General features: G+C 37.1%; 1 long non-coding RNA gene across 1 annotated transcript; it reads right to left on the minus strand.

The window, feature by feature from the left end:
* Positions 1 to 264: 264 nt before the first annotated feature.
* Positions 265 to 4,185, minus strand: LOC137793105 (uncharacterized). The gene is made up of 4 exons (XR_011078186.1): positions 4,116 to 4,185; positions 3,941 to 4,011; positions 772 to 864; positions 265 to 646 (listed from the first exon to the last, which is right to left on the minus strand). It is a non-coding gene; the product is annotated as an uncharacterized lncRNA (long non-coding RNA).
* Positions 4,186 to 8,092: the final 3,907 nt, after the last annotated feature.

An 8,092-nucleotide genomic window follows, 5' to 3' on the forward strand; every position in this document is an offset into this window, starting at 1 on the left:
AAGAAAAAGTTGCAGAAAACACTCACACACACACACACACATTCATACAAACACGCACACACACACGCGCGCGCACACACACGACCAAAAGGCATACAACCCAAAAGATCATAACTTAAAACAATGTCTACGAGCTCAGATATGGTTTTGGTTGCATTCCAAAATGTGAAAAAGCAACAACAAAATTGTATGTTTTTAGTGATTGACATGTACTTCATATGGGTAATATAATATTGTATATAAATACATGGAATATATCATTTTGGTTTGGTTACAGTTTTTCAATCAGAGGCAGATGGACACCTTGTGGGGAAATAATCAAACTGCACACACACTCTGTGATGGTAACCAGTGTGACTTCTCATAATATCATAAAGCAACGATCAGTCGGCTTCTAACATTAACAAAACATTTATTGGCATGAAGTACATTTCAGCTGAACGCTCTCTCCCACTCGGAGGAAATGTCACATCGTCTCCTTCGGACTCTTCTCATCTTCATTCGTCCTCAGAGAACATGAACGTGACTGCAAGAGGCCGACGTCTCAGACCGTGGAGCTGGACGCCTGGTTTTCTTTTTTGTTTTGTCTGTGCATCCAGTAGGCCGCTGCTGTCACAGCAACGATCCCATAAGTAACCAAGACACACTGCAAGAGAGCGGAGAAAGACATTTGATTTGACTTAAATCAATGTTCACATGAAATGCATCCTGTGTGTATATAGATGTGTGTGTGTGTGTGTGTGTGTGCGCGTGGGTGTGTGTCTTATGTACATTTCTGCGACCTTGCAGAGTGTAGCTATTAAAGTATTTCCTCAAACCAGTCAGTTTCACAGAAGCCGGGGCTTCGATGCCAAACAGCTGCTTCTGAAATGCACAAAAAACAACAAGAGGAAGCAGTGCAACCACACTGCTGGATATCGTGACAACAACATTATACAGAACATGTGTTTGAGGAGATTAAAGATAAAATACTGTAGCATTCCATTGCAAGTAAACTCAATGTGCATTCAAAGATATTTGAAAAAAAAAAGAAGTAAATAGAATGAACCGCGTCAAAATGAAAATGAAAGCAAAAACGTCGGGTCGACTGTTTGATTATTAAGACACCGAACCTCAAACTGCTCCAGCAGACTTCTCTGTCGTCGCTGTGTGCCATCGGGCAAATAATTGTACATTAATTAAGGGAAAGAAATGTGACACTGCCCGGCTCATATCGCCTGTAACCTGCATGTTCAAAACAAATGTGAAACAATAAGACGGAAACATGCAATCTCTGTATACAATTACAACAATAACAATTAATAAGGCTTAATTTAATCTTGATGAGGGCACTCACTTCAGGAAGGAGGTACAAAATGTGCCAAAGACTGTTGCAAACACAAAATACTTTTTGTATGTTCAAAAAGGCGGTTTGTTGAGTGGCATGATGAGGCAGGACCGAGGTAACAAAACTGGTTTATGGGGATGCAAATCACATTCAACACAAGCTTTGAATTAGATGAAACTGAATTATTCATCAGCTAGAGCTCCAGCTAATCAGCTGGACTCATTCTCCACAGACTCTACGGTCTTTTTCTTTTCACGAGAGTTTAACTGTGTAAAAGCTTAGCTGTAATTCCCTTTGGGCTGAAGAGTTTGAATGTTGTTTTTTTTCTTCTCTTAATGCATATGCTGAAATGTATTAACAAAATATCCCAATTCTCAAATAGCTGCAACAAAGTACATGAAAGCCAGGCTGTTTGCACATACCGACAGGAAAATGTACTTTTTCACGATGTTGAAAACACATTTATCTAAATGATGTTACAAACGATGGTCGTGCTTAAAGTTCACGCCTTTTTCAAGCAAACATTTAAAACTGGCTTGGTATAACGAGGCAGAGAAAGAAATAGTTTGACATTTTGAGAAATTCAGATAATGGACGAGCACACTCACCGCAAATATAAAGCTAGCACCAGGAGACCTTTAGCTTAGCTTAGCATACATACTGAGAAAAGGAAGAAACAGCCAGCTTGGCTCTGTCGAGCACCTATAAAGCTCAAGTGTTTAATTCATTAAAAGAAACAAAGTGTTCAATTCTAAGTTGTGGTTTCACAGCAGGCTATACATTTAACTATTAGCAGCTCTGCGCAGCTGTTTCTGCGTCTTTATCCTGAGCTAAGCTAACCATTTAACCTAGCTTCAGATTTAAAGGAAAACGATGACATTTGGGGAATAGATGTCATTTTTCTCTTGATAAGAGTTAGAGGAGAGGATTGATACCGCCTTCATGTTAGGTGACAGCTAGCTTAGCATAAAGAGTGGAAACAGGACAAAACTGCTAGCCTGGCTAGCACCTCCAAACCTCAATATTAACACATTACACCTTGTTTGGTAAATGCATAAAAAAAATACTGTAAATAAAAAAGCTCAGCACATAACCTCCTGTAAAATAAAGTTGTAGTTTTGGAGGAGGTTGTGTGCAAAGCTATCTTTTAGTTGTTTCCTCCTGCTTTAAGCTAACTGTCTACAGACATAAGAGTGGCATCAACAAAAAGGTGCATTTTTTAATCTGTGCTCCACATGACAGTAAAAAATTAATTCTCCCTTTAAAAAGTGCCGTGGTCATTTTCTTACATTGTGTCTTTCAATTCAAAAACACTGAAATCCATGAAGTGAAGTGTTCATATGGAACATCTGGTTTCCAGTTTCCATGAGGGGGAATAATTGCCATTATGAACATTACACTTGCATGGAGTGTGCCGGGGGCGACAGCAGAGTGCTGACGAGGCTGCTCTGCTCGGTAGAGCGCTGATTTATTCTGCTCCTGGTATTAGCCGAGTAGAGAGGAAACCCTTTCTTTCCCCTTAAGCCTGATAGAGATTTAACGAAGTGAAACCACGTTGTTGACTGGAGCATGATGGAGTGGTGGAGGATGGCAGCTTAAATCATTTAGAAATGAGCAGCTGGTGCACTTGTTGTTTTTTTTTTTACCTGATTCTATTAAGAATTTAGCAATGATAAAAATGTCATAACGAGCACATCTGACACCTCTGTTAAGACTCTTAAACACAGATGAGATCACGGGTTGAGGGTTCTGTGTAGATGAGATAGGACGCAGCTGTTTCCAGTGGAAAGGCTCTAAAAACAGTGGTGGAAAATAACTACGTACAATTTTGAGGTAATTGTATTTCATCATGCATATTTCTATTAACTGCTATCTATAAACTTCTGATACAGTTCAGTAGCACATATTCTACTTTTACTTCAATACATTTAAGTCAACAATTCAATTGGGATATCATATTTTTTTCTTTATCTTATATTGTGTATATTGCATCATTTACATTTATCATGTACAACGTTTACATTAGTACTTTAATTTTAATTCCAAATGAGAGCATATTTCTTTAAATCAGAGCAACTGTGACGCAACAATTTCCCCTCCGGGGATCCATACAGTTTTTCTAATTCTAATTCAGTTGCACTGGAGTACTTTTACTAAAGTATAATATCTGAGTATTTGTTGCACCACTACTTAAAACTCCAGCCAGGTTCGGGGATTGTAGCAATTTGCTATTTTACATGTTATACACTCCACATATTTATACTTTAAATTTTTTGTAATGCTGTAAAAGTGACTTTGGAGATCAATATCACCTCCATCTTATATATGTTATTTGTTATGATCAAGCCAAACAAGTTATTGTTTCAGGCGGTGAAAGGTGCTCCACCTAATGAGTCACATTATCAGAGAAAAAATGTTTTTAAAAAAAAATAAAGGAAAAAGAGAAAAAGGGATGTGTCAATAAACCTTTGTGCAAATAATCAAAAGTGCTAAATTAATCGATTTTTGAAAATCAAAACAGACACATTTGAATTTCGTCCATCCACCAATGCTTATTTAATTTAATTCCCACCACTGCGGACTGGACATGCATGAATCAAGCCCTGCCCTTACCTTCACCTCTGTTATGAGATGACCGAAGCTGGTGAGGGGGATCCGCGTATTAACGGGAGACGTCGGCATAACTGCAGACAGTTTGAATGAAAATGTTTATCACGCCTCACACAGTCACTCATCAGCCTCAGACGTGATTTGAAGGAACATTTAGCGGGTGAAGACTTGTACTTACTGATTTGTAGGATGGAGGCAGGACACTTATACAATATTTTCATGTGTACATTCAGTTCCGGGTCCGCAACTTACGCGGACCAATAGGACGCGGGCAGGGGGGCGGGGCTTGTTGCTTGTTACACAACCGTATCTAAAATGCTACCTGTCCTGTCATTCTTTTATTCAACCACAAGAGGGCGCTATATTCAAGTTTAAAAGAAGATATGCCCCCTCGCACACAGGCAAAACTACTTTTCAGGCTGAATTTAAAAATACATTATTTTTAAACTACTGTTGCTTAAGTGTTTAAGTACAATTTTGAGGTACTTACACTGTTTCTATTTCATGCAAGACTTTGCATTTCCGCTTTACTACAATTCAGAAAAGAAATGTTATGTTTTACTCTACTACATTTCTTTAACAGCTGTATACTAATAACTTTAAGTCATGAAGTAAAACTATTAAGAAGTACAAAGTGGAACTAGTCCCAAAGTCTAAGTACCTTAAAATGTTATTCAATTATAGAGTGAATGTACTTTTATTTAATGCAGGTTATTTTTTTATTTTGCCATGGCAAAATTTATGAAATACATTTTACCAAGTAGGCCTACTTAAGTACTATTTAAAGATACTTTCCTTTAATTTAGTATTTCCATTTTATACAACTGTTTCATTGACAATTCAGAGGGAAATTAACTTTATACCCCACTCCATTTATTTAACAACTATAATTATTGATTCCAAACATGAGCTCAGCCCTGATTGTTATAGTGTAAACTACCAACAATAGAGGAAGTAGTTAAAACTAGCTGCACCTCAAACAACTGCACTAACGTGTCACTCACATATACTGCAGTAATGATAATCAAGCAATAAAACACTGACAGGTTCAGTTCTGCATATAAAGATATCTCTACCATTGGTAAAATACAATACTGTACTTATAAAGTAACATTTCGAACGCAATACTTTTTTCTCTCGATATTTATAATGTGGTATTATTACTTTTACTTTCGTACTTCGCTGATCAACAGCTCCATGTTGTCCACACAGGAAACCTGAACATAGCGGACTACCTTTATGTTTCTAAAATAAGAATTCTGATCTGTAGATATTTTAAAATGCAATTTGTGGATCTCAAAATGTAAGTCGTAAATCATTTGTGATAGTGATTTATTAATGCGTTAGTTTAAAAAAAGCATCACTAATTATACCCCATACATAACTATAGAACATGTTATTTTTTCCATTGTTTATTATTAGTTCCACTATATTCATATGCTAACAGCATTTCATGCTTAAAAGTATATATATACACACACACAGTTTTTATTAGCTGCTACTTTATTAGCTATTCATATATTTATTTTTTTAACATCTTAATTGTTTTAAGTAATTATAGCTGTTTAATAAATGTAGTCATAAATAAAAGTGGAACATTTATGTGGGGTAGTAAAATCCAAGTGCCTCCAAATGGTTCTCACTCTAAGTACACACTATACATTTTAAGTACACACTAGCCTACTTAATAAAGTGTCATACGTGACACACACAAATTAAAATGTGGCCTGCAGTGTGGTTGTAATTCTCAAGAGGACTTACAGTTAAACTTGACACATATTTAGAACATAATAGGATGATTTACGTGAGTTACAGTTCAGTCAGTTCAAGTTCTTTCCCACAGATATTAATATTAACGGCTAGCACAAATCTACACCACAAGATTTCCGTTGAACTGCTGATAAGGAAAAACTCTATGATGACGATGAGTAATACTGACCGACACTGTTAACTTGACCCTCTTGATTTCCTTCTAATTATTACCGAAAACATCTTTACCTATACTTTTAAAAAAAGCATATTATTGATGACTTTAAAGTCAGTATTGTAGAGAATTTGCACCGATGGGCTGACAAACCGATACATAAGGAGGAAAACTGTTCAGCAGGTCAGAAGCAGCGAGAAGATCATTTGCATTATTTGAACTTAACTAGCGGCCCGATCCCTTTTCTGCAGAGATTTATCATTTGTGCTCATGCATGAAGACATTTCTTTCTTCTGCTACATGTTCACTGCTGAACTGCACAGTCACCTCTCACTTGGCAGCTATGAAGAGGAAGTGTGCCGCTTAAAACAACAACAACAACAACCTGCACAGGTCCGCCCAGAGTTTCAACTCCTCTGCACTCTGTTAATGCAACCCTTGAATTTCTGTATAAAATCATCATACTTTGTGAGATACTATACAATTTTCATCCTATGTTTTACACATTTTGTGGAGTGCTTTCCTGATATTCCAATAAAAATATGTTAGGAATATTTAAATGTTTGAAAAAAAAAAGAAGAAATATCTAAAAAACTGTGAAATATCTGAAAATAATAACAGAATATCCAAGAGTTACCGCTAAAATATACTAAAAACATAATTCAAACAACCAAACCATCGAATTAAAATATCATAAAACTACATCGGGTATAAATATCCACCAAAATATTAATACAATATCCTAAAATACCGTAGAATTACCACAAATATCCAAACTATAAAAAGAACTATCCTAACAAATATTAGTAAAACATCCAAAGAGGCATCATAAAGCTTTATGAAATAATGCCAGTAAAATAAGATTATACTGCATAATGGTTAATAGCATTTAGCTGCGATAGCTGTAATGTTCCTGACAGACTCACTGCATTAATTCAAGTTGTAATTGTGTGTTTGGTGAACCAACTCAAACATCTGCATTGGATTTCTTCCACCATCCTCTGTGGTGACAGATGGGAGATGATGACGAGCAGCAGCTTTTTAAGCCATCAAACCTGAACGTGACAGCTACAAATATTTAACCTCCTCCACATAACATGACCAGAGGAATTAAAGGCACAATCCGTAGCCTAACTGTCATCAACAAGGACACGCAGCATCAATTCATGATAGATCAGCAGCACCGGGAAAAAAAATAAAGCAAAACCCCCGAGTGTATTGAACTGAAATACGACTAGATTTTCCTGTTTAAGCATAAAATTTGCTTTCAGTTGCTGGGGTGTCCCTTTGGATTCCACGTACATTACAAATTGTGCCTTTAATTCCTCTGGGACGGTCATGCTATGTGTAGGAGGTTTGCGTGTGAATGACAGACACAAAGATTTGAACCTGTTATGTTCCAGGTCTAGTGTGAGGAAGGGGATTCAAAAGGTGTTCGTCATCTGTCACCAGACCTCGGCTACAAGCACACCAGCAACAATGCCTGATGCATTCAACACAAATTTGAAATCGCACAAATGATGGTGGAAGAAATCCTATGCAAAGAGTTTGAGCCGGTGCATCTTGTGTGCATTCTTGCTTTAAAGTTGCGTTGAATCTTATTTGGAAACCTAAAATAACAGCAGTTCTTAACACTTTTCATACCAACCCCTCTTCAAAACAAAAGTGCCAACATTAGAACATTAAGCTCACTTTAAAGCCCTTATTATGTCAGTTGATGTTGTGCTTTTATGTTTCATATATAGTTTACTCACATTAGGATAAAGGTTCCTTATGTTCTGGAACAATAATCATGAGCCCACGTGAACATGGATTTAGATGCTGTCGTCCTTCCTGCTTTTCATACGTACAGGTATACAGTACGACAATGGGAAGAGCTACCACGTCCACAACCCTCCTTCTGTGCAAAACTATATTTCACAGTTTATCTAAAGCTGATTTGATGAGGTTTCAGCAGTTTGAATTAGACGACTGAAATCGTCCAAAGTCACGGTCTTTTTAGGACAAATGTCATCGCTGAGATGCGAGCAGTTCAACCAAAGAATGATGTTCCTCTCACAGATGCATGTACAAGAGATACTCTTGAGAAAGTTGAGTTAAAATACACATTGTTTTGATTGTTGTTGATCTTCTCAAGACCTCTCTGATTTGTCTTGATGCCGCTCCCGAAGGTCCCGACCCCCCCCCCCCCAGGCTGGAAAGCAGCCAAGATTACATTATCCCATACACAT

Source organism: Clinocottus analis, unplaced genomic scaffold, assembly GCF_023055335.1.
Source record: "Clinocottus analis isolate CAN_PGR_092001 unplaced genomic scaffold, fCliAna1.0.p SCAF_22, whole genome shotgun sequence".
Classification (NCBI taxonomy): Eukaryota; Metazoa; Chordata; class Actinopteri; order Perciformes; family Cottidae; genus Clinocottus; species Clinocottus analis.